The 23,904-nt window shown below is 54.5% G+C and overlaps 1 long non-coding RNA gene across 1 annotated transcript in view; it reads right to left on the bottom strand.

Moving 5' to 3' along the window:
• Positions 1 to 18,358, bottom strand: part of LOC130159993 (uncharacterized) — a 57,064-nt gene extending 38,706 nt beyond the window's left edge. The window contains exon 1 of the long non-coding RNA XR_008825912.1: positions 18,172 to 18,358. This is a non-coding gene — a long non-coding RNA (uncharacterized LOC130159993). The remainder of the gene's footprint in view (positions 1 to 18,171) is intronic.
• Between the last annotated feature and the right edge of the window lie 5,546 nt (positions 18,359 to 23,904).

The following is a 23,904-nucleotide window of genomic DNA, read 5'->3' as shown; positions in this document are numbered from 1 at the left end:
CAGGTGAGGTCCACAGGCTGCTGAGCACCATCCAAGCCACATTCAGCAGCAGGAGCTAACAGGTGATTAATCGAGGTTACAAGGCTGCATCAGACAGACAGGAATGTGTTATGAAGGGCAACGAGCACATCAGCAAAAGGTGTTAAAGAGCCCGACAGGTTGTTTATAACCCTCCATGAACAACTGATTAACCGTTAATCCTCCGTTAGCACCGCTCTTTATGACCGAGGACTCTCCCCGGCAGGGGAGCCCACCAGGTCTGTAGAGAACCAGAGGCACTTGGGCAAGAAACCCTGAAGCACACAGAAACCCATCGGCCTTGCTGGTGTTGTCCTCGCCCAGCAGGGCTCAAAAACCACGTGCTGTTTTGAGGTCAGAGTACAGGTAATCAGGGGGAGTTTAAAAAAAAAAAAAAAAAAAAAAACACACAACAAAAAACAAGCAATGCCAGTAGTCAGATGTTTGTCATGTAGCTCCCACTCAGGGCTGAAGATGGACCATGGCCGAGGGAAGAACCGACAGCAGTGTCCTGCTCTAAGGGGATTTCCTGGTGAAATCTTGTTTCAGATGCCCACACTCCTGACCTTCAGCTTCCCAGCATCACCACCCTGTGAAAAGCACATTTGAGGTCACCCAGCTCCTTCCCAGCAGCTGGTTCTGGCCTCACCTTGGGATGGTGTGGAGACCTATACAGCCTCTCTCCACCTCATCCCAGCAAGGATGCTCTCGGCAGGCCTCAACACATTTTAAGAATGAGTCGCTTTTAGATTCATTACCAAAACAGCCGCCTCTGCCCTCACTCGGGGCGCCAGGGAAGCAGCATGCGGCCCAGCTCCCTGCGGCAGGCAAGGATGGTGCTGAGCGAGCGGCCGGGCAGGGCTGCAGCTGGGCAGTGCAGCCAGGGCTTCACCTGGAGGGCGGGCAGCCACCCCCCAGCTAGCACACACTAAACGCTGTGCCCCGTTGTCTTGCAAATCTTCATGCCTCCCAAAACCAGCCAGAGCCTCTTGGAACAAGTTTCAGGAGCTGGAGAAAGAAGTTTTTACGAGCATCCGGCTAAATCCTGGCCAAGAAGGGGAGGTCAGCACAGAACTCGCTCTACCTGTACCGACATCTCATCGTCCTTCTTCCAAGTGCTGGAAGGGATGCCAAAAACCATCAAAACAAAACACAGCTCTTGGGCAGACAACTTTACCCGAATGTTGGAGCAGGAGATGCCCCAGCAGGGACAGGCAACAGGGCTGCTCAGCTGAGTTGGTCTCTTGCCCTCCTGCCTGCAGGCTACTCTGCCCCTGCCCTTGGGGATTTTAACTGTATAAACTGGAGTTATTTGCCAGATACCAACTTCACTGCTGCCAGCAACAGCTGTTTCCTCTCATCCAGTCCCAAAAGACAACCAAAGAAGAGAAAGCCAAGCCCTCCCCACCTCAGAAATGACAAGCTGGACCATTCCCATCCTCGGTGCCCGCAAGGCAATGCATTTCTCGGGACCAAAGGGAAGCGATCACCACACAGACTGCCCAGGCCCAAGGTGCCTGGCTCCACGGCCAGCTATTCCCATCTCCCAGCTGGAAAAACAGCCCATGCTAAAAACTGATTTCAGGTTTACTCTATAATAAAGCTGCATACACAGCTCTGATACCGTGAGTCAATGGGGCAGAGCAAACACAAACCATCTGTAATAAACAGCGTACAACAGTCCTGAAAGCAAGACGTCATATTTTCACATGAAAAAGCACAGGGGAACGCAAGAGCAGCACCAGCAAAAAGCCTCCAGCAAGAAGAATCAAGCAGGAGTGCAAAAGGTACAACAGAGCAAGCAGCAGCAGCCGCCTGTGCGGGTGAGGGAGGATGCCACACAAAGCTCCCCCAGACACAAAGAGCATCAGAGCTCCTCCCTTTGCCTTCACACACTGCACAGGTTGCTCCAAGGTGAGCCGTATCACCAGCTAAGGGATTCTACTCTCCACTTGGTCATACATTTGCCTGAACTTTGTTTTCAAAGATTTGCTTATCACCCCCACCCCATGGCATCTCCCCCTGCTCCTGCCAAGCCTCTCCCATCCCATCCCAGCCACGAGGCAAATATCAGGAAATGAAAAAAAAAAAAAAATAGGATGGAAACCTTGGTAGGTAAAACTCAAGGAGGAAGGAGTGGTCCAAAAAAGGCGTTTGCAATCATTGTGGTACCTTGCAGCTGCTGAGCAGCTTGGAGTTACTGGGCCATCACAGACCCAAGCTCAATGTTCTGCTCCAACCAGAAATTTTACACACGGGCTCTTGAGTAACTGAAGTGACTTGCAAGTCACAGCCTTCTTAACCAGGAAGCTTTAGAAAAATCCCAGCACTAATCCTGTGCTGTATTAGCTGCCCTTCCCTTCTGTAAAAAGGGGATAATATCTTCCTGCCCCAGAGGAATATTGCTAATGCCATTTTCGAGCTGCTCAGACGCTGGCTGCAGTGATAAGAACCTTGCAACAAGCTGCACATGGAGCTCCACGAGGAACTGCTCCCCAAACACCGCTTCAGCAGTGCCTTTCCCTCTGGGCATCCCCTGCCCCGGCAGCTACAGTGTTCATGGAAAGAGGAGAAGTGCATCCAGAGATACCTGCGCATCTTGCTCAAGACCAGGAACAGCAAGGCTGGGCGACTGCTCTGCCCCTCCGTCCTGAACACGGCCTGGGGCAAAGCACAAGGAGCAAAGCCATCAGCTCAGCCACAGCAAGACCGAAGGTGCAATCTTGCAGTCTCCACAGGGCTCTGTGCTTTGCCATCATTTCCCTACGTGATTTCTGGTAAGTTACTTCAGCTTTTGGAGCCTCAGTTTCCCCTCTTGAAAAATTAAAGAGAAGCAAATGCTGCTTCACCTGCCTGCCCGGAGGGGTTACCAGCCAGAGTCTGCAAGCAGTTTACAAACTGCTTGGAAACTACAGCAGGGAAAGCGTGAGAAAAGCCCAAGACGTGATGGTTGTTTATACGATGAAGAAATTCAGGCTGAGTCACAGAGTCAAAGCTGTGTGTTCCCAGAGGCAGGAAGCACACACTAGACACTCAACAAACTGGTTTCCAACGAAGGGATTTTGGTGCTCGGCCCAGAAGGGACTGAACAACGGCACATGGCTAACGGGGACCCTGTATCCCCAAGCTCCCATCCCCCCAGCAGGAAGGGGATTTTGGACCACCACTTGCAGGGGAGGTGGGATGCTTGGGGGACACACGCCATATCCCAACACAACCCAATTTTGCTGAGAGGCATTTCCAACCACACACTCAAAAATGAACTGTTTTATCACACAGGTGCCTCCTGCAAAAGGGGGCATAAAAGCTTGACTCACCCCTGCAAAAAGAGCGCTGCCCGTGGGGAACACACAGTTTTTCTTGCCCTTTAAATCACTCTTCTCCCTCCCTCCTGCCCACACCCACTCATTCAGCGATATTTATTATCGCTACCGATTTCCTAATCTCCAGCACATGATGCAAGAACAGAACTCAGAACAATGTTAGACATTAAAACCCAGCCACAAACAGACGTAGGAAAGCTCTTCTCTGCACAGTAAAGTCACTCGGAAAAGTGGGATCAGGGCAGGAGCTCAGGGCAGGAGCACTGGCAGCAGGTACAGCCCCAGACTGGCTGCCTAGGGAAGGATGTCAGAGGTTAAAAAAAAAAGTAATAATCCCAAGTTGGTTTCCCTGCTTCCCCCGGGACAGCCTCCAATGAGTCACTGTCCCATGACAGAGCGAGCAGCCACACAGGACTCCATGCTGGGGACCTCCAAGGCGAGCTGGAGGCTCCCATACTGCCACAGAAAGGATTTTTACTGGTGACAAAGTCCAGAGGACGCTGGGGCCGACAGAGGAGATTTCATGGTGCACAGGTGGGAGCAGCTCTGCAGCAGACTCCATCCCCACACCGCGGGACACCGAGACAGTTGCACCCTTTATTCTTTTATAGCATTTATTAAGTTTGGTCCAAATGCCCTCCTCTTTCCTCCAAGGAAAGGTGAATCCCCCTGCAGCTGGTCCAGCCAAAGCTCCTTCCGGAGAGCGAAGCCTGAAAGCAAAGCAAAGGAACTGCAGAAGAGCAGGTCAAGAAAAAGCCTTTAGAGCCCTTGACGCAGCTCCTGCAAATGCAGCAATGCTTCAACAAGAAAAGCAAGTGCCAGAGTTTGGTGGCCAGAAGACACCACCAGCAGCCCTGGAAGAATGAAGGAAAACAAAGCAGAAAGAAAAGGGAGGGAGGGAGGGAGAGGGTGAGTGGGACAGCCGAGGAGGGCACGGGATGGAAAGAGGGGGTAGGATCTGCTTGAAGCAAGATCTACAGCCTGTTCCTGAAACTTCCCGCTTGTGTGCCAGGCACTCCCGAATACTAATCAGAACTGAAAAAATATCAAACAATTAGGAAGGAAAGTCTCTTGGCAGGGTTTCTCCTGGAGACGTCGGGCTGGTTTTGTTTATGAGCTAGAGGAAGTGGTAACCGCTCCTGTTTGTTCTTCTGAAGAAAAGAGAAAGCTCCAGTGTTTTAATTTCTTCGCTGAAAACCCTGGAGATTTTGCCTTAAATGGATCAGAATGGCTGATCTAGATTCACCCTCAGCCTTTTGTTACAAGAAAATATTTTAGTCATTTTCTCCCTCCCCTTCTGCGTGGGGAAAGAAAGGGGCAGGGGAAACAAAGCAAGCATTTTTGTTCTCAGAAAATATCAATGAAAAGAGCATTCCAGAGGACAAGGGTGCAGCACAGCTCCTGGGGCGCAGGAGATGTCCTTGCAGAGCAGCTGGGCAGATGCACCCCCGAGGAAGGGCAAATCCATAAACTCAAAACCTCCTTCATGTCAGAAAGGCATGCGAGGCAATGCATGGGAAGCCTAGATAAAGTTTTGAAACAAGCCCTTTGCCTCACAGCTGACATGTGCAAGGCTGGGAGGGGGTCGGGAGAGCGGTGCAGCGCGGTGGGGTGGGCACACACACATTTATTTGAAGGTGCCACTTGCAGCTCATTCCATGCAAAGTCCCTATATAAACATTTCATTTGGTTTTCATGCAAGTCGTGTCAGGAGGGCTTGAGCTAGCACCTTGGCAAGTTAAGCCAGGTTTATTGCGGTTTGTAACAGCAAGTGGAAGGCACAAGGCATGCATAGAAGGAGTCAATACATCTGCCTGCTGCATTGCACAGGGACAGGTCCCAGCATGAGAAAAAAAAAAGTCAGTTCCCAGGACAGACCCATACCTCCGCCTCACACAGCACCCCAGGGGCAGAGGTGTGTGCTGGAGCCCACAGCAGCATAAGGACAAAGCTTGTGAGCCTGTCCCCAAGGCATCAGCTGTCAGAGGCCTTTGAAGCATCTCTGCTGGGCAGGCAGCTCTCCCCCAGAAGGGAGCAGCCAGCCAGGGAAAGCCAGAGGACCTCCTCCGGAGCAGCACGACAGCCCAACAGGCAAACAGTGACACTCATGGCAAAGAACTTCCCCAAAGCTCCAAGCTTTTAGGTGCAAAACCAAAATGCATTCACCATGGAAACCCAGTTCTGGGGCTGGTAGGCTGGTGGAATTTACAGTTGGCTGCAGCCATCAAGGAGGCAGCCTGGACAGTGAAACCTTTCAACGTGAATGGTGCCGACCAAGTAGTCTGTCACTGCTCTGGAAGTGCTTTTCAAGGCAGCCAAACACGCTGGTTTATCCAGCAATAATTCACCCGCTTCCAGACAGAAGGATATGGAAGCGGAGCCAGAGCCAGACAGCGCTCCCAAGCCCCCCTTTCCTGCGGGAGTCAGAGGAGGGAAGGGAAGGATGATGAGAAAGGGAGAGGCAGAGCAGGTGGTTTTCAATACTTTTTCCTTGGAGAAAGGCTGCACATTGATCGTCCCTGCACCAGCCATGCAGCTCCAGGAATGCTGTGTAGGTGGCCTGCTCAGAGCACACTGGAAACAGGCAGGGACAGCAGATGCCTCCGCATCACACCCCTCAGGCAACCATCACCCCAAGCATCAGCCTCTTGCTCTCCCAGTGTCCTCCTGCCCCTGCGCACACCAGCCCCATTTCCCAAAGCAATGCCCCAGGTATGGTCCGGAGTTACCATGCGAGGAGTCCTCAGGACCAGCCCTGCCCTCAGCACCCACATTTCCAGGTCACGCTCATGGATCAGCAGCTTTTTAGATACAGCTTAGCATCTTTCCTACGTGTCAAGTGCTTTTGGCTAAAACCAGATCCAGAGATGTCATGTTTTCCAACCCAGATCTGCTCCCTCCCCAGCCTCATCCCTCACTGCTTATGGCATCCCGGTATCAGTGCACTTGCCTGTGGGTATATCCTCCCTGAGCACCCCAGGATGTTTGGAACAGCTGGCAGAAACAGGGCTCAGGCAGCCCTGGAGTGGCCTATTGGGTACCCACCGTCACAGAGGATGCCCTCATAGGGGATTTAATTCAGGTCTCAAAGCACCAACAAACGCCCTCAGCAGCGGGTCAGCCACCTGCCAAGCCCACCCTGGGAGCTGCTGTGCCATAACCTCCGCTCCAGCCAGCGCGGGATGCTGCTCATCCAGCAGGACCTTCCGCTCCCCTGCCCTCAACAAAACCACTTTCCATCTCTCCCTGCAGCCGCATCCAAAGGCAAACCTGAGGCCAAGCACGGCTTTGCCAGCTGCACCCTTGCACCCAGCCTCCGCAGGGATGCACCGGGAGCGCACGGGCTGGGGAAGAGGGGGGGTCCGGGAGGGACAAGGGCTTCGCACAGCGGCGGCACCCACTGGCACCCCCCCGCCCCCGGTGGCAGCTCCGGTGGGCGGTGCGCGGAGCATCGCTGCCATCCAGCGGCCGCGGCCCGGGCAGCCCTGCCGGCCCCCCCCGGGCCAGCGCCCGTCACCCCCGCCACTTCACCCACAACAGACAACAATCTTTTTTTTTTTCCTCCCACTATACCCCAATTCAGACGGCTGGGGATGGAGCAGCCCTACCCCACTCAACCTCCGCTCCCCGCGAGGCTGTGCCCCCCCATGACCTGCCCCACACCTCCCCCCCCCCCCTTTTTTTCAGCTCAGAGAAGAACAAGGGCAGCCTGTGGCATTTGCAGCAGGGATGAGCACAGGCACCGCAGCAGGATGTTTATACTGATTTTTTTCCTCCCCTAATAACATCCCATCTTCCAGTTTGACTCCTACTTGTACTGAGAACTATCTCAAGAAGTCTGGCTCCTTCTGGAGCTTCAGGCCCTCAGCACGTACCTACAGGTGGGATTCGCTTCCCTGTGAGGAGCAGCCTGGCCGCAGGCTCCTTGGGCGCACCCAGGGGAAGGGCCCCCAGAGCTCCTGCAGATACGCACAGGAGGGGCTGAGCAGCAGAAGGGAGAGGGCTGGGGGGCTCCTGGGATGTTCTCCCAGCTCCCAGGCACCGCACAGAGGCTGCCCAGGCTGCTGTCACAGAACTAGTACCGTTTGCCACCTGACGCCAGCAGCAGCAGGGACAGCCCTGTACTTGCCGACTTTCTGGAAAGAAGCACCCACTTGGTACCCGAACCGAGCCCCCACAGGGTGCTCAAGGCTGTGAGGAGATAAAGAGGAAAGGAGCACAGGGAGGATTTGTCCCATCTGTCAAAGCACCAGTAACATCAGAACAAAGAGCATGCTGTTCATACCGCCTCTCAGCCTCATTTATTTTTTTATTAGAGATCCATCTTAAAAATTCACTGGGTAAGAAGAAATGTATCTGTTCTGCCACTCCTTTGCATTGACCACTTCAGTGGTTTGCAAGCACACCATGCTCTCCACAGCCATCTTCTCTCCTACCACCCAAAATCCTCAAAAATGGACTTCCAGCCTAAAACCCCTCAGATAAACCCCCCCACCAGCAATCACCACCTCGCCTTCGACACCCCCCTCTCAGCCCGAGGAGCCGCATGGCAGCTGGTGGGTTCCTTCCCTCCCTGGCCCCGGCAGAGGCTCACGCAGAGCTGGGGTCCGAGGTAGAATTTGGGGGAGTTTACCCAGAGAAAAGGGGTGTGAGGGGGGAAATTTGGCGTTTCCCAGGCCGCCAAAGACGCGCGCCCCCCCCCCCCCCCCCCCCCCCCCCGCACCCGAACGCCCGGGCAGGCAGCGCCGCCTACCCTCGCCCGCCCCCTGGCGGCTGCGCGCGGCACTGCCGCTGCTGCCCGGTCCCTGCCCGCCGCTGCCGGCAGGGGGCAGCGCGCACCCAGGAGCGCCGCCCCGCCCCGCCTCCCCCCCCGCAGCCCCGGGAGAGGGGGCTCGGCCCCGCGAGGGGGGGAACAGCCCGCGGGGGAGATGCGAGCAGGGAGAGCGGGGTGCATCAGACCCGAAAGCTTTTTGCCTATTTGCATGGGAGTTCCGGGAGCAAACACCACCAGGCACCCAGCAGCACCCCTCAGGCAGAGGGTACCGGGCACGGCGCGGGGGGGGGCAGGGGGAGGTGGAGAGGCCAGTCCGGGGATGCCACTGAGCAGTTAAAGGTGACAAAGCGCCTCTGACAGGCCAGAGTGCGTGACGAGGGATTGCCACTTAAGCTCATGTTAACAAGCTATTGCTGCCTGCTGGCAGAGGCAGGGATCTCCGCAGCAGACTGCGGTTTATGCTTCCTGCCGGATCCCTGGAAAGAAGGGCAGTGCCAGAAGGGGCTGCCCCAGCCGCCCCAGCAGCTTCACAGGAGGGCTGGCATCTGCACCAGGGACCCAGGCTCCCAGCAAGGTCCCTAGCGCAAGCAGGCTCAGTGCATCACTTACTGCACCTGAGAGCAGCCAAGCAGACAGCAAAGGCATCCGTTCACAGGACATCTCTCCAAAAAAGCTGAAGATGCAAGAAATAAAAACCAAACTCCAAGTACCAGCCTGGCCCCTTAGCGCAGAAGCCAGTGCAGAGCCAAGCAGGCCTGAGCTGCGCTATGCTAGTCCAGGGTGGAAAGCCTCTGCCTTGCCTTAGCCCCTCAGCTAAGGAGCTCGGCACTCAAGAACCTGCTGTGCTACCAGCGAGGGCACGTGCAGTCTCACCCCTCCTCCAGCCTGGGTTTCAGAGGCCCGGACAGGACAGAAACCCAAGAGACTCATGCTACAGAGGGATGGAGTCATGTACTTGGTACATTCAGATGCTCATCAAGGAAAAACCACAGTCCCAAGGGGCTGAGAAAAGGCCGAGATGTAACAGCACCAGTCAGACACTGACAAGGGAAGGAAATTAAAAGCATCCAACTCTGTTCAAATAGCTGGAAGTTTGCAGTGCAGAACAGAAGTCAAGTGAGCTTCAGCCACTCAGTTCCTCAGGTTTGCATTTGCCATCTCCTCCATCCTGAAGAGCACCCAGCTGGCAGAGCTGTCTCTCCAGGGAGGCCACGCACCTCATCCTCCTGGATCTGCACTCAGTGAAAGTGAGTAACAGCAGCTTACAGTTCTTCTCCATTTCTCTTTAACCATACTGGCACAGCCCACTGCTCAGCTGCTGCAGAACATGTCCACAGCCATACTGGACACCAGCATAGACCTCACCATCCCTGCCAGCCTGCATCAAACTTCTTGGACTGATTGATCACCAGCAAACAAGAACAGATGAGCTCTACCCAAAACCAGAAGTGTACTTTAATAAACCCAAGTCTCTCCCAGCAGCAGTTATCCCTTTATTCATCACATCTCAGCCTTGTTCTCCAGAGGAAAGTTCACGACAAAAGTAGCCCCACACATGAGAAAGCAGTCTAAGCAGGGTGAACCACAGCAGCTTCCCAAGTGGAAGAGCCACCTCTGCTCCATGCCCCAACACCGAGCTGGACCCACTCCAGTTCAGAGCAAAGGGCCGCAGCCGCTGCAAGCCTGCACAGGGAACTGGGACCAAAGGAGGATGTCCTCACCAAAACACACAGGGACCACAGAAGTCAGGTGTCACTAGCAGGCCAGTCCAGATGAAAACAAAGACAGGACCACTGCATTTATTTACCTCCAGACAAGAGACAGCACAAAAGGCTGGTGAGGGCAACTCCATCTCCCCCAGCACAGGAACCACCAGCTATTCCTCCACCGAAGCAGAAATCCCCCATTCTCCCAGGCCACGTACCCTCACACATCCACAGCTGCTCCTGCGAAGCCCCTTGGGCACATCTCCCAGCATCACACCCCTGAGATATCAATGCTGCTGCAAGTCCCCTCAAAATACAAAGCCCTGGCAACATTTCCTAGCAGTCCCCCTGCTAGAATCCCCAGGAAAGTGGATATTCCATTGCAAGGAGGTTGACGCTGCCCTCCCCTCAAAGGGAGCCTTTCAGCTCACACCCCCTGCATCCACCCAGGCCCCCAGGAGCCCCGCGGTACCCCCAGGACAAGCCCCACATTGTCCCAGTAAGCCCAACAAGCAGCAGGCTCCCCTGCACAGCCACCACTGCTCGCTTCGACACGTTCCAAGTGGGGGAAGCCAGGGGGGATCCCTCTTGCTGGGAAAGAAGGAAAAACTGCTTGGGGACTGCCTCGCTTTAACTCCTTTGTCCATTACTCAGCAAGGTAACTCCAGGAAGAAAACTCTTATTAGAGATTTCAGGCTCAAATAACACTAAGAAGTTAGCACTTTGGTTAAAACAGAGGGGAAAGCCGTTCAGCTGTCAGACACAAGCCTGTCTACTCTCCTACTGCCCCTAGTGCAGCAGGTCACTGGATTTTGCATTTTCCCTACAAGTGAGGGAAAATATAGTTTTCTAAGTAGCCAGTCCCACAGGAAGGCTTTTTTTTTAAAAAAAAAAAAAGAGGGGGGAGGAGTACATATTCTTGACTCACCTAAGGCCAGCAGGATTTGTCCTATATGTGCGTATGGACTCCTTCCTCCTCCAGAGCCATGATGCTCTAAATAGCCCAGAACAGGAACTGTAGCACTGGGCTGTAACTGCTGCTGTTCCACATCTGTCAATTGGGAGATCTCGCTGAACGAAGCCAGTTCCACCAGATCAGTAAAAACCACAGCACTAGCTGAATAATACCAAAGAAATAATCCACCAGATTGAGAGAAGCAGATGTCCACAGCCTTCTGGCCATGACATTCCCAGCTACAGACAGAAGGGAGCATCCAAAACCCACACCAGTCCACAAGAGCTTATGACTTCAGAGATCCCAGCTGAGAGAAAACATCCAGAAACAAATCCTCTTGGCTCAGGATCATTTGCTTGGTGGAGCGGGAGAAGTCCCAAGCTTGCACATGGTCTGACTCTTGTTTCCTCGCTTCTAGGTATGAAGACAGTCCAACAGCTATTGTGGCTGGCAGCATCTGCCCCTTTCAGTAATGACAAGCTACCAAAACCTGTAGAGAAACAAGCGTCAGGACAAGGGAGCAGCAGTGACCCTCGGCCACTACAGCACAGTCAAGAGTTGCATCTTGTTCTCCAGGTCTGCCAGCAGCTGCAGGAGTATCTGAGGGCATCTGAGCACATCCCATGTAGCACAGCTGCAAGATATTCCCAAATTCAGCATTAAGCAGCCAAGACCGTGCCAAGATGAAGAAACATAAAGCAGGATTTTTCTTACTACTGCAGAGCAGAGGTGCCCGGCCATGCTGGTGGACATGTCCCCAGGGAGCAGGCAGCACCAGCCAATCCCTTGCTTGGATGTTACCGTCCCAGTTGTTTGGTCAGCACTGGTCACGCTGGTTTCTGACACAGAGGATGACAGTTTAAATCCATCCACAGAAAAGAGACAACGATTTCTTCCCAGGGCAGCACGTCTCCTCCACTCAGCACAAATCCAGCCACAAGGCTCACAAAAAGGCAGCAGTTCACACCACCAGTAGCATACAGCTGCAAGGGCGTGCAGTGCCCACAGCAGGGCAAAGAGCTGAATTCTCCTCCTGCAACAGTTTCTTGATGAAATGAGCACCTGCAGCAGCGCTCAGCTGCGCTGAGCCCTTCCAAAGGTCTGGTCAGAGCTACAAGGGTCTGCTGAAGATGTGGCCAAGCACAGACCTCCCACAGGCCCCTTACCTCTGCTGACAACCTCAGCAGAGCACCCAGGACAGCACCAGCATCTTCCTCCCCACACCCCTCTTCAAAAGCAACCCACGGAGATCACCAGCATGCTGCCCAGAGCTAGCGATGACCAGCTCTGCCTAGAAAGCAGTGGGCACACAGGATGGCCAGCATTTTTTCGGAGGGATTTTGATTTACTGCTCGTCTGCCAGGTCTGCACACACACCATCACGTGTGCATGCACACACAATTTTATTAGAGATACATTAGTACGCACACTACCCAGCTTCGTTAGGGCGCTGCTGCTCTCCAGCACAAAGTCCGTATTTGTTTCCCTGCAGGGGTGGAAATAAAGGGGGTTTTGTATTTTCTTCCTCTTCTCTTTGCAGGCTGGAGTGAGTTTATTTGACACTCCAGCACTCTTTGTGAGCTGAGTGCCTGGGGATAAATGCTACCCTTAAGAGTTACTTGGCGTTAGACAGAGGGACCCTCTTCAGAGGAGAATGGGGGCTTGTTGGGATGGGGTGGGAGGGGGCACGGGGAGGGGGCCTCCGAAGAGCGCCTATGCAGCCCTCATAGAAGGGTCTCTGTCCTGGGCTTACAATAGAGCGAATTCTTAAAGATACCGGGAGCTGAAAGGAAGGAAGGAACTTTCCTCCTTTTAAAAAGGATTTTCAGGAACAATTGAAGAAGCTATAAAAAGGGGATCATTATTTCCCATCCAGTCTGCTGGGCTGGGAAGGCCCCCTGCCCCCTCCCGAGTCCTCGGCTGGGAGGATTTGACATATACCATTTGGACAAACGTAAGAGGTAGGACGACTGTCACCATCCAGTTCCCCCTTTGCTGAGGGAGCTGCCCGGACCCTGTGAGCAGATGTCTGCCTCCCTCCCACAGACAGGTACCAGCTACACAAGCCACCTTCTCCTCCCCAGAACCAGCTGCTCTGCTGCTTCCAGCTCCTCCTGCCTCAGGAGCAACAAGCTGCAGAGAAAGGGATCTCCCAGGAACAATGTTTGACTCAAATGCCCGCTGGTGGGCCAGGATGCCACTGTCCTGCCAGTGATACAGGAGCAACTGTGTGAACCCCATGCCCCCAGAGATGCAAGCCTGCACCATATCCCTGGCAAGAGGGGACAGCACTTCCATGGCCAACACAGCCTGCCCACCGCTCACATGGACAGACACCTGCCATCCAGCTGCAGGCCAGCAGCGCTTCCTCCCTGACTGCGATGATGAGTTCTCTGCAGACACACTCAGTCTTGCAGAGCTAAAGCCACAGCAGTTCGGCTGGTGAGCTTCAGCTCCAGCTTAGCACCATCACAGATCCCAATTGCTTCCAGAGTGACTGGTATCAGCTGTTGCTCTGCTCATGCCCACTGGTGACAGAGTCCCCCCCAAAGCACAGCCTAGCAGGACACTCTGGTACCCCCAAGGGCTGCATTGCAGTGTTTCTGGTATCTCACACAACACCAACCACAGCCCATATACCATTTTTTTCCCCACACACCCAAACTGAGCCCTGCTCATCATATTGTCACCCCAGAGGTACGCAAGCATCTCACCAGGACCTCAGTCCACCAGGCTCCCTCATTGCCTCCTCATTTTCAACTTGCTGAGGTGATGCTGGAACCACATGTGCAAAATTTGGTCCATAGCAGAGCTCCAGCTGCCCACGAAGCAAGCTGCTACAACTTGCACACAAAACCCTCCCCAGCAGGCAAGGGGACCTGCTCTCCAGAGTCTTGGAAACATAGAGAAGCTCCTGTCAGCTTTAATTCCTAGAGTTTACTTCCAAGCTCATTGCATCAGAGATAGGTGTTTGGCCATCCAGCTACAGAACAAGTCAGGCTGCCTCTTGGTGTCACTGGCACCCTAGGTCCCAGACGCTGGCAGGAGGCTCCCGTCCCTCCAGCAGTGACAGAGCCCACCTGGCCATGGGCCAGCCCTGAGTTTATCTGCAGAGAGCAGAGACAAGCAGAGGAGAATGCCACCTCACAGAAACACCACGACCATCCAGCCTACAAGACCCAAAACAATGCTCTGCCTGCCAGTGTGAGCCCATGCACTGAAAGTGTGTTTTCTCATACCAGCTTTGGAAAAAACTCCCAAATTTCAGAAGCCACTCCTGAAAGACACTGGCCTGAAAAGTGCATTTTAAAGGACCACCAGTGGTAAGAGCAGAAGCAAACTCCAGCAACAGCAGTAAAGCCCCCATCCATCCCAGACTGGAGAAGATGTGACACCGAGGTCCAGAAGCACCCTGCCTCCACCTGACCCAGCACAGGACACGTGTAAGCAGTCCACGGCAGCACTTCAAAGCCAGCCTAAAGATCCTGTGCAGTACCATGCAAAAACACCCTGGCCCTCGTGGCCAAGTCATGTTGCTTGAGAGGTTCAAGGTTGTCTTAGGCTGAGCTTTACTTAGAGCCATTGCTGTCAAGTTTTGTCCTTTGCAAGACCACGGAAGGTTTTGCTGCAGCTGCACCAGATAGATGACAGCTCTGGTGCCCCCTCAGGGAGAAAAGGCAAGAATAAAACCCCAGAGGAATAAGCTTTAAGAGCCTGGCTAGATAACATTTGCTTCCAGTATGAAACCCATTCTGGGCTCTTTTTGCAGGAAAGCTACACAACCACCAAGGGATCAAACACATTTATTTAAAGGCTTAGGGTTTAGCCCTCAGAAAACATCTGTGGCCTGGCAGAAAGAATCAGCCAACTGAAGAAAAAAAATGTTACCTTCTTAGGGCACGGGTGCAGCACAACCCTGGGACCAAGGTCCTTCACACCTCATCAGCTCTGTTTGGGAGAAAACACACTTACAGATGAACTAGAAGCAAGAACAACCTCCTTAACCACACGCATTCTGGTTTTCCTCTCGTGTGTCAGTCCTGGAAAGCACTGCCTGCAATTCAGATGCTGCCACAGGGGGGGAAAAACCCAAAAATAAGAAAAGGGGGAAGCTTTGAAGCACTGAAATCAGGCTGCAGAGCAGGACCTGAAGCCACACTGAACATGGGCTCTGTCCCCAGGGACTAATAAGGCAATGCACTGTAAACCCTAATCCTGTGCTAAGAGCTTTCATCAAAAAGGAACAGTATTTATTAGGGAGTTATAGAAGGTAATAAAAGTGTTTTCATGCAGTGTTTATACTAACATGGGGGACTTTATGCTAGCATTTGCCCCTTCATTTTTATTTTAAATACATCTTCCTGATGAAATAAGCCACTCTGAACAAGGCCGCCCTTTGTAATGTGGTTATAACTTTCTGGCTGGCCGTGGTAACTGGCAAAACACTGTGCTTTTCTTGCCCTCTCTTTTGTTGCTTTGCTTTTCTGTTCAAAGTTCAAACAAACAAAAAGCCCCCCAGCAGGCTGCATTGTGCTCCTGGCATTATCCCCCCATTGTCTGGGGCTCAGCGAGCCAGAGGGAGGGGGGAGCGGGTGTGACCCAAAACTTTTGATCTCCTAAAATTTAAGGCACTCCGATCATTTCTTATACAGAATCCCTGACAGAAGAGCTTGAGCACAAGCAGTCTAGACCTGAGCCAGCTGCTACTAAAAAAAAACACCCATCACCAAGGAGAAGTGATGCTACTACATCAAATATATTTAAAAGCAAGCACAAGAGGCATGCACAGCAAACCCCAGCGCTCAGAAAAGCTGGGTCAGAGTCCAGGGCTTCCAGATTTCACAGCTGGGCTTTGCTGCAGACAGAAGCTTTTGCTTCGGAGGGAGTCGGGAGTCACGAGTCGCAACATCCCCGAAGCCCTGTCTGCTCCACAGCCTGTAATCCACTGAGCCCCCCCAGGCAGTCAAGTGTAGATGAGACGGCACCTCAGTCTGGTTTAGCAACCTCCCTAATACATAGTTTATAGTAATATATTATTTTTAGCTGGTCCTCAAACAGTTCATGATGTCCACTGCAAGCAACAGCATGACCATCAATTTTCCTGGTCTGTTATAGGGCATCCCTCCTCTGGCAGCGCAGAAGGGGTGAACGCACCTTTCCCAGGCCACAGCTGCGGCAGGGCAGTGGCCGAGGGCTCTGCCAGGGTCCTTCGTGCAGCAGCAGCTCAGTGTCTGTGAAACAAGTCCTGACAGAGTCCCCTGAGCTGTGGGGGTGAGACCGCCTGGGCTGTTGACCCCATGGCTCATGCAGCCCCCATCGCTGCAGGCAGAAGGATCCATTCTGGACTCTGCTGACACCAATTTAGGGGCTCAGCAGAGGCAGCTAGGCAGCGACACACGCCTGGTCCCAGCCTGTTGAGCAGGAGAAGCACCAACATCCCCAGCCGCTGTAATTCAACCTGCCAGAGCACAGCACCCGAGCCCAGCAGAGAAACCCGCCAGGGACCACGGCCCACCGCAGCCAGCATCTCCCCTGCCAGCTACAGCCTTCCCCACGCTCCGCAGCGGGTTTCTGCCATGCAAACAGAGATCAAACTCCAGCAGCACAGCCCTACCAGCCCGCAGCCTGGGAGACACCATGAAGGGAACACACCGGCTGTAAGAGCAACTTCACCTCCTCCTGCCAGCGCAAGAAGCGGACAGGACAGTATTTCCCTTCGCATACGTTGTACTTGACAAAGCACCTTCATGCTTCACTTAGGGACCCTCTCCCCACCAGAAACCCTCACAGCCCCACTGTCAGGAGGGCTGCAGAGAGTCACCCTGCTGCCACTCAACAGCACCCCAGAAACAGTTATCACCAACATGTCACACGAAGCTTGAGGGGTGCCACATCTCAGGCTACCTTTTGTTCGAGACACCTGAGCATGGAGAGCAACTGGTAAACAAGCAGCTTCATAGAAAGAGCAAGTTCAAACAGTTCTTTCTCAAAGACTTTGCTGCAAAAAGAGCCAGGAGAGCACAAAAATATTGCAACACCCTTCTGGCCCATGATGTCTCCTTGTTAGGGGGCTCAAACTCACCACAGCTGCAGGAAGGACATCCATCCCTAGTTTTACGGGGAAATGAGAAAGTGGATGCCCTGAAAACATCACCTGCCTGACAGTAGAGAAGAAAGGTGTCCTTGCATACCCTGCTCCAGCCTCCAGGCTGGAACCTCCCCTTCACAGTGCCAGGCAAACAGAGATGCAGCTTCTTCCCAAGGCCTGAGTCACTGCACACAGCCCTCTCCCCCCAGCTTTCATCCCACCAGCTGTGACTGTGATTATAAAAAGATGTCTCAATTAGCAAGAGAGCTGAGCAATTCCTCCAGTCTCAAAACCCTTCAGAGGAAATGCATTTCAAGCCAGCAAAGAGCAACACTAACAATGTCTGGGCAATAAAAGCTTCTCTTGTTTATATCAAAGTAACCTCAAACATCCTTTCCCCAAACAAGCATCCCTCGCCTTCCGTACGGATCAGCAGGCTCACACACTGGAAGGGCTGGTGTTCTCCTCGACACGCTGGGTCCCTTGGAGCAGACAGCACTAATTTTTGTGTGTGTTATTGGTTGCAGGTCTAGACTGGTGTGGTCTTTTTGTTGTAGCGAGCAAAATAAGGGAGTCATTCATATTTTTCCAGAATTCACACAAAAGTGCTCTTGTGCATCACAGATACCTTGCATCACCAACCCCGATCAAGTGTTTCTCGCTCCCGGACTCATGCCAGGCAGCACCAAAGGCTGGGGAGACCCCCCAGACCCCCAGCAGAGCTGGGGAAGGGGCTGCAGGCTCACCAGGGTTATACCTCACCCAGGCACCTGCCCAGGCACACGGAGCCCTCGGGGACCTTTCTAACGAGGTTTTCCCACAGGAAGGGATGGAAAAAGTCATGTAGTGTCCCCCCACCTCCCAGAAAAAAAAAAAAAAAAAAATCACGAAGAAAAACACGCCACACACGTTTTTTTCTTAAGAGAGCTGAGGAACCCCCCTCCTCCCTCTGCCAGCCGGGACCGCGCTCGCCCTCCCCCCGCGCTCGGCTGCGGAGCATCCCCGGGTGGGAGCCCCTCGCCCCCGGGGCGGGGGATCCGGCGGGACAAAGGCGGATGGTGCTGGGGGGTACCGGCACCGGGGGCACCCGCAGCTCGCCCAGCCCCGCCGTACCGGGCCCCCCGGGGTGCACCCACAGCTGCCCCCCACCCACCCCCCCCACGGGGGCCGCGCCGACTAACGGGACCGGGAGGCGGCAGGAACAAGTGCCCGGCGGGGCGCCCCGCGCGGGGTCCCGCAACCCACCGTGGGCCGCCCCCCGACCCCGTTCCCCCCGCCGCCCCCCCGGGGCCGAGCAGGGCACCTACCTCCGGCGGGCCGCACCGGCACGGTGCCGGGGCTCCGGCATCATCCTCACCCACAGCCCCGCTCCCACCCCCGGTGTGAGGGACCCCCCCACCGCCGAGGGGCGGGATAGCGGCGGGGATGGCCCCGGGAGCACCGGGGCAGGAGCCGTGCGCGGGGCGCGCAGGTGACCGGGGGGGGGGGGGGGGGGGGGGGGCTGTGGAACCGGGACCTACTCCCCGCCAGGCGGGGATGCTCCGACTGCGGCGGCCGGGCCATTCCCCCCTTATATAGCCCCGGGGCGGCGGGCGGGCGGCGCGGCTTCACGGGACTTGTAGTTCCTCCCCCCCCGGGCCGGGAGCCGCCTCCCTCCGTCCCTCGTCCCTCCCTCCGGCCGGCCGCGGGGAGGGGCGGGCGCAGGCGGCGGGGGAGACCCCCGGGCGGGGCACGGTGGGGCTGGGTTTGCCCTGCAGCGGGCCCCGGGGCGGGGGGGAAGAGCCGGTGGCTTCGCCGGGAAAAGCCCGGCAGCTCCCCGGGATCCCGCAGCCGCATCCCGGTGGCACGGCGCAGCCATCCAGGGCAGAATCCGTCCCCAAACCGCTGGTGAATGAATAACCCCAGCAAGCGCTCAGCACGGAGACCGATTACTTCAATTGTCCCATGTATTGGTTATTGTTTAGTTTAATTATTCTCCCAATTATTAATTTAACTTAATTATTAACCCATCTGTGGAATGAATGAGCAATTAACTGTGCTGTTGACTGAGGGGCTAATTTAAGGCCCATTCTTGCAAGCACGCTCCGTCCAGGCAAAGTCACCTGTCTCTCCCCGGGGGACGGGGCCCTGTGCCACGCATTTCCCCCGTGCTTTTGCCTCCAGCCAGCGAAATGCCCTGAAGGGGACACAGGGCACAAGGTGGGTGGCAATAGCAGGACCAACACCACCATGCCCCCGTGCCTTCTCCAGGCACAGCCCCTCTGCCGGAGGGACGACCGGATTTTGGGCAGGGGAGAGGGTGGACAGTGCCAAAGGGGGGGCATCTCGCACACCCCTTGGGCTGGCTGGCCACTGGGCTCGGCTCTGGGTGGGCAATGTCCCACCCCACCGGCTGCGCAGGCGCAGGGACCTGGATCCAGCGTCTTCCCACCTGCAGCAGGTCGGGATTTATCCTCGCATGCTCAGGAGAGCTGCCAAAGCGAAACCACAGAAGTTTCCCAGGACAAGTGAGCAAGGAGGGCTGGGGAAGAAAGAGGGAGAGCGAAGGGGAAGGAAAAAAATCCCTCCTGGCAGGTTTTCAGGGCCCAAAGCTGGGGTGGAAATGCTTCCCTTCCCTTAATTGCTTCGAGACCAGATGAATTTCTTGAAGAAACCGCAACTGAAATGCTGCACAAATCACATTGTTGTGCTTGTGTTGGCTGCCTTTTTAAGGAGGTAAAAGGTCATCATTTATGGTATATTAAAAAGAAAAAAAAATAATATTTTAGGGCTGTGGAGGAGGGGGGTTGTGTTGCTTTTTCATACCCATGTTCTGGAAATTAAAACCTGTTTGGCAAGCGCCAGTTTGCAACTTGCAGCAAAGAGCAGAGCTGGGAAAACGTGTGGATGCGGGGCAATGCCGCAGCCCCCGTTTGTCCCCCAGAGCCATCCTGTCCCCCGGCCGGGGGGCGATGCCCATGCAGGGGCGTGGGGCTCTGGGAGCTGCTCCCACGGGGTTCGCCAGCCCTGCACTGCGCCCTGCAAGTCCCTGCAGCTTCAGGGCCCAGAGGGTGCAGCCAGCACTGTCTGTCTGACACCCCTGAGCTGCTGCGAAGTGGCAGGAAAGTCCTGATTCCAGCCTCCTGAGAGCTCCGCTGGTTTTATTCAAGCACAGAAATTTGGCTGCTCTCTTTTTCTCCCTTTTCTCACCCGTCAGTAAAATGATGGAGCCTATTCTCCTCCGGCTGGCTGCGTGTGTGAGCAGGCACTTGCTGCTCTGTGAGTCACGGGCAGAAGAGAGCTGCCTGCTCCTCTCCTCTCCCCTGGGCGCGGGAGCTCTGCTTGGCTCCAGCTGCCCTTTGCTTTTAGGAATCCTTCACCCGTTAGAAGCTGCACCTTCCCAAGTGTGGCAGGACTCGAACCAGCAAATGACAAACACAGGCAGGCAGCCTGCCCTGGGCACCAGGTGAGAAACCTCGGGAGCAGCTAACGAGCATGGAAAATAATAGCACCAGTGCCAAAAATGGCAGAGGCTAATTCGGTATTTATTGCGGGGAAGGAAGTGCTGGACATGCCCAGGTCCGGCGCGCTGTCCCGTGCCCAGCTCAGCCAGGAACCCCTCCTGAAAGCGGCTCAGGACTGGGCTGCAGGCGGACAGGCACAGGGATGCAGAACTGGCCCAGCTGCTCTGCAGGAAAGCCCTGTCGCACCAGGCAGGATGGAAGCACTTGGCCTTGTGATGCTCCCGGGCAGAATGAGACACAGAGCTCACTGGAGTCACGGGAATGGCTGTTGCTGACCCAATACCTGAACTGGGTCTCTAAAGGGCTCCCATCAGCTGGAGCGCTTGGAAGCACAGAGCCACATGGCTGGGTGGCCAGGGATTTCAGAAGGCAAATTACCATTTTAATAATTTAAAAGCTTTGCTCCCTCTTCTAGTGGCATTTCCTTCAAAGCCACGTGCCCACAGGCCGCGGCACTGTCAGACATCACCACCAGAAGCGACTCGCAGCGCTGTGAGGCTCTGCCACGGCTCCACAGGCTTTTGCTGGCGACATCTGACTGGTGTGAAGGACCATGCCAAGTACCCGGGTGGCGGTGAGGTACCCCTGCCCTGCACAGAGACCCTCAGTGGCCTCTGAGGGTGGTCTGAGGAAGGAATTGAAATGGAAAGGTGCGCAAATCCTTCACGGAGGAGCTTGGCATTGATTTATGGGATGCTCCCAGCCCTGGTTTTGCAAGAACATGACGTGATGGTTAAAGGTTTTAGAAGATGCTGAACTCTGCCAGGCCAGTGCCAGGTGAGGCAGCAGGCGAGCAGGCGCAGAGCCAGCAGCCCTGCACACCCAGGCATGGCTTTGCGTGACTACAGCTGGCTGGAAACACAAAGACATTGTTTTTAAGTGATAGCCAGCCCCCCCTTCCCCAGCTCCTTGCGAGAGGACAGCATTCCTGTCTCGCATTCCTCAGCCACTGCTGAGATGGGGAGGGGAGACCTGAGCCAGAGGAAGAAAGCACCAAGTTTTAACTAGGAAAGTGGCCCGTGTGCGTGTGTGATGGTGGTGGGTGGTGTGGGCAGGGAGGGAGAGCAGAATTGCCCATAAAGCAAGCTAAAGTGCATGCAGATCAGGTAATAAGGGTAATTACACAAGAGCCTGTGAATATAAGAATGTCAACCAGATGTTTCCAAGTCACGGAAAATCCGTCGTTTCCCAACAGATCCACTTAGAGCTGCTGAAAGCATCCTTTATCCCGCGAGGGCAGGGACTCGAGGCACTCCTTGGCGAGGAGGATGGGGCAGTTTGGTCCAAGGGCTGCCGAACACAGGCTAAAACACTGGCTACACCATCCCCGAGTTGCTTTGTGAAAGCTTTTAAGCAGAGGAAATCCTCAGTGCAATGGCAAGTGGAAAGGGAAGAGGGTTTTGCTGGAGAGGCAAGCTCTGCTCCTGGCTCTGGGCTGGCTTTGGGGTTAGGGGCTCTGTGTTCAGCCGAACGGGGCTGAAATACCACCGGGAGGATGAACGGGCACCGATTCTTCTCCAGCTGAAAATATCCTCGGGATACTGAATTGCCAATGGTCAGTGTTGGGCAGGGAGAAAGAACTGGGCTGCTGACTCCTCTAGACAAACAGGGCAAGCAGCACAAGACGGCAGGAGCCCCGCTGCCCTAACCTGCAGCTGCACCAGCCTTTCGTGGGAGGGTGGAGCCAGAAAAACTGCTTATTCTTGTAAAAGTTTTGTTAGTACAAACACCTTCTTGGTAGCACAGTTGGGTTCACAGCCTGAGGTCATGTTACTCTTACCACCCCAGTTTGTGAATGGCACATCTATAAAGTTCACCATGGACTTTGCTGTTGATTTTTACAAAAAAAAAATAAACAAACAAAAAAACCCAAATGCATTTAGTGACAGGCACCAGCATTGGCAAAATAAAAGCAAAAGGGATTTGGGAAGGGTGATTTGGGAATGAGTTCCCACAGGATGGCTGTTCCCAGGGCCTGGCCAGCACTGTAACCTCTGAAATTCCTCTGACCTTCAAATACCCTCCCCAAATCAGTTAAATATATATAAATATATTGAAATATGGAAACAAAAAGCTTTTTATTTCATGCACTGAGAGTGCCAAGTGTCTGCAAGAGCCAATAAAGAACTGTTGCTCCAGGGAAGGGGGAGCTGCGTTTCAGGTAAAACACAAACAACCTGAATATTTACCCAAAACTTGAACCAATCTCAAAGTCCAAAAAAAAAAAAAAAAAAAAAAAGGAACAAAAAAACCTGAGGTTTTGTAAAAGAGGAGGAAAAGTGTGGTTATGTGTTTTCAGTGTTCTCTGGAGTGCTGGATTGCAGCCTGGACCACAGGCACACACCGGTGGGTCCTGGGGAAGGATGGGCTGCTCCCGCACTGGCACTGCTCCACATGCTCCGGCTGCCTCAGGCAGTGGGGAAAGTGGTGGGAAACCTCCTCGGAGGGAGCTGGAGCAAAGCTGGCCCTGAAAGCAGCCGAGAGGCCATGGGGAGCAGCGAGGGAAGGACAGCTACCCCTTGGTAAACACTCCTTTCACCTCCATACAGCTGCTGACGGTGTCAGCGTGCTTTGCTTGTGCAAAGCCAGGCTGTGTGATGTGGGGCCACGGTGCACGGCGGGGTTTGCCCCAAGCAGGTGCAGACAGGAACGCGTGAAAGATCTCGCTACCATCACTCGTCCCGATACATGATATGCTGCAGCTGGCTGGGTGATGGGGGTTCAGAGCGCTCGTACCATGCAATGGACAGGAGGGGCAGGGCCAGGCTGCCTGTCCTGTGCCCCGCGGCATGCCTGGGTCACAGGGGATGCCCAGGACCCCAGAGCAAGAGAGCAAAGCAATGATGTCCCAGTCTGGCTGTGGGGACCAGGAGCAGGGACTGCGACCTGAGCCACACAGGGACATGGGCTGGTCGGTGTGACGCTCCCTAGCACACAAGCAATCTCTGCCAGCAGATAACAAGTGTTACCTGTGCGCTTGCGAGGTGCACAGCTGGCCACAAGAAACTTGAAGGTTGACAGAAACCAAAGAATTCCTGAGCCACAGGGAGAGAAGTTTCAAGACACCCAGGAGCAATTCAGTACCCTGCTCCCGTGACTTTCTGCCCGCTCCCAACATCCCACCCACCCTCCACAAGCTTCCCAGCAGACTAGGAACGAAAAAGCCACTGCAAGTATGAGAAAAGGCACATCAGTCACCTGTTTGCATAGTGACAAAGGCAAAGCAGGGAAGAGAGGTTTACATACCATTGCCAAGGTCACACAGGAGATCTGGGGCACGGGACCCCGCTCGCCCGGACTGCTCTCCTCCACGGCACGCGGGTCTCCATCTCCTACTGGACTGCCAGCCCAGCGTCCTAGGGAAGACAAAACAGCCTTTAACACCAATGGCAAACGTGTGGTAAAACCCTCCAAGCCTTCATATAACAAAAGCAAAGGAAGGGAATAGGTAAAATTATGAACCGTAAGAGCAAAATGCGCTGTACATTGGGACTGGGACAAAGAAAATCCACGCTCCTGTGACGCTAACCCCATGCC

This window comes from Falco biarmicus, chromosome 1 (assembly GCF_023638135.1).
Source record: "Falco biarmicus isolate bFalBia1 chromosome 1, bFalBia1.pri, whole genome shotgun sequence".
Lineage (NCBI taxonomy): Eukaryota > Metazoa > Chordata > Aves > Falconiformes > Falconidae > Falco > Falco biarmicus.
Note: the sequence above shows the minus strand (reverse complement) of the source record. Positions and strands in the feature narration are given on the sequence as shown.